Source organism: Halyomorpha halys, unplaced genomic scaffold (assembly GCF_000696795.3).
Source record: "Halyomorpha halys isolate HHAL.00 unplaced genomic scaffold, Hhal_1.1 Scaffold265.1, whole genome shotgun sequence".
In the NCBI taxonomy this organism is placed as follows: Eukaryota; Metazoa; Arthropoda; class Insecta; order Hemiptera; family Pentatomidae; genus Halyomorpha; species Halyomorpha halys.
Window position 1 is genome coordinate 1,662,219 of NW_027107765.1, and position 2,965 is coordinate 1,665,183.

The following is a 2,965-nucleotide window of genomic DNA, read 5'->3' on the forward strand; positions in this document are numbered from 1 at the left end:
AGAGAGAGAGAGAGAGAGAGAGAGAAAGACGCACATATACATAAATATCTGCCAATTTACATACTACACATTGACAACCCTTCACTAACGAATCCTTAGACTATTTATAATTTAAAATAGTTAAATCTAAATTAATTATAGTCAAAATAACATTGAGTAGACAGAAACTAGGTAAACATATGCATGAGACGCAGCGATGACAAGGTATAGCTGACTAAGGCTACAAACATTAGAGGAGCCTTACCAACAATAGGCTATAAACAAACAATTGTTGGATGAGCAACAACAACAACAACTACAACCCCCAGATGAGATACTCACCAGACGTGGAGGACAAGCGAGAAGGAGCAGAATCAGCCTCCGGAGTTGCCTGCGGACTGTAGAGGGCCTGGCTGGAAACCCCGCCCCTAGCGGCCCAGTCTTAAACCTCACCCAGCGTTATCCTACCTCTCCGCTCATTATCTTTATCAATTAATTTTTAAGGGACATTTTAATAAAAGGCGAATAATAAATATTGGCATATAATTTTATTTTTATATTAGCCATTTATTTTGAAAGTAGCGAAAGTCCTGAATCGAGGTAGTTACTTTAGTGGTTACATTTTACATGATGTTTTCAAATTGCAAATTGTAACAAATATATTTAAAATGATTAAAAAATCGTAACAAGAAAATTTGCTGTTAAATACAGTGATGAAAAAGATTAATTTGAAATTGGCCTCAGTACCATTGTGATAGTTTGGATACGGAAAATATTATTCAATAAAACTTTAGGAGATCACGGCTTTCAATTATCCTTATATGTGCTATATGTTTAATTATCCATGTGGCAGTCGAATTATCAATATTCTATGAATTCGTTATAAACAATTGAATTTCAAATCTCTCTTTCACCGGAATGTTGAAAGTTGTTACAGCTGCTGAGCATTTTAGTTGTTCATACAGTTTTATTAAATTCGGATTGCTTGGTATGTTCTTCCTTTCTTGTAACATTATATTAAACAAATATTGACGGTGGAAGACTAAACTAGTTTAAAATAGATTGTACTCTCGGTAATCTGAACTAATTGCTGAAAGGGGTGTTCAGATTACTGCAAAGTAAGGATGAAAGAAAGTAATAAGAAAAATGGTGTAAGAAAATTCAACAAAATGAATGTACATAACTATTTTTATTTATTTCATACTTTTTTTTGGAAGTTTGCCCGTTTGAAGTTTTAAAAAAATAATCTTTTTAAAGATGTCGGTTTTTTTTTTGGTCTTTTAACATCACTGATTACTATTCGTATTTTGGGCAGCTACACTCATGTTTTCTTTTACATTTCCAGTAATGATTTATTATATGATAATAATGCTTTATTATATGTTATTTAATTTGTTAAAATTATAAGATTGTTCGTTTATAAGTGAAATGTGTATAAATAAAAATTAAAAAATACTCTTCGTTTGGATTGATTTAAAACGTGATAAAAAAAAAAAAGATTCCAAAAATAATTTTGTATTATTCATATTTCTACCATTAATAAAATTAGTTTTACAGAATCAAATGATTTATACAATAGATATTATGTATTTCTAGTTTCAACAAAATACATCAAGAATACTTTTATAGGAGTTACATAACCCGTTGTCAAAAATTTGTAAAAATTTCCACTTTCGATTTTCACGGTGATTACAATATACAATAATACAGCGTGCACTTTTATTTGAAAACAAAAGAAATGTTATTGCCTGGTTAGCTTTCAAAAAACGTATAAAGTAACTTTTTTTTATTTTTTCACAAGTTCGGATTGCTGGAGTGTTCGAACTACCGATGTTACACAATGTTGGATGACATTTTTGAGAAGAGATCATAGCATAATAGTGCATACATAGAATTTTGCATGCATATCCATGCATACAGGGAAATTTATTTTCCCCATAGATTTGTGCTGTACAAAGAATTGAAAACTTCACTTCATTAATTTTGAAAGTGGTGTAAGTCCATTCATACTATTCAAAAACATTTAATTTCTTGAATAATGTTACTTATACTATTTGGGATGATAAATTTGACACCCTTAAAAACCCAAAAATATTCTTCTTCTTCGCTATCTGTTATCCACATTTTTAAATTTAATTCAATGCAAACTCTTCAATATCTTAATTTAAACATAAGTGGACTTTGAAAATTAACAGCTCATATTATTTACAGTTGAACTCAATACTACGGGCGTGAGATCACGGATTTCAAATGAAGCTTTTTTTTTGTGATGTTAGATGGAAACATTTTCCGAGGTTTAGATGGAAAAAGAACGCACTTTTCCGAATGCGGCCTGGGAGTCACAAAAATATTTATTATAAAACTTATGCAATTTTTTACGTTATTCTTTTCTGCCTATGCTCTGCATAAATTTGATTGTTATTCTAATATATTTAAAATATTGCTAATCATATGAAATAAATTGGAATGTATGGAAAAAAAATCATCACGATGTCCCACGTGCGAAAAACATTAATAACTTAATCCAAATCCAATGTCAATGCAATCGCAATAGTTAGGAAGCTAAACTTCTAACTTTCCGACCCATATCAACCATTTATACATTTTAGATTTTATTTCCATGTAAGAGAGAAGAAGTAATCATTTAAATTTTAGAACTATTTAAGTTGAATATTTTACTAGATACATTTTTTCAAACATAAATAATTTTTTCCAAACAACGAAAATTCAACATATTGGTAGTTTATTTGGTGAATATCTTGGAAACTAATATTGTAGATGTTCATTATAAACTGCTTTAAAAAGTTTTTTAAATTGTTGTATTCTGACTTGTTCTGAATGGGGAATTCAAAGTGTGACTAGGGACAACATTTTTATGGTTTCACTCATTTTTTTCTACATCTCTAATATAGAAGTTTATGCTTACTATAAGCATTTTATGATATTTCTAATATATATATATATATATATATAAATCTGTACCGCT

At 29.4% G+C, this 2,965-nt stretch overlaps 1 protein-coding gene across 1 annotated transcript in view; it reads right to left on the bottom strand.

The window, feature by feature from the left end:
- Positions 1-395, bottom strand: part of Dgk (diacyl glycerol kinase 1) — a 199,955-nt gene extending 199,560 nt beyond the window's left edge. Inside the window, exon 1 of the mRNA XM_014420294.2 lies at positions 322-395. The gene's annotated coding sequence lies outside the window, so the exon portion shown is untranslated. The remainder of the gene's footprint in view (positions 1-321) is intronic.
- Between the last annotated feature and the right edge of the window lie 2,570 nt (positions 396-2,965).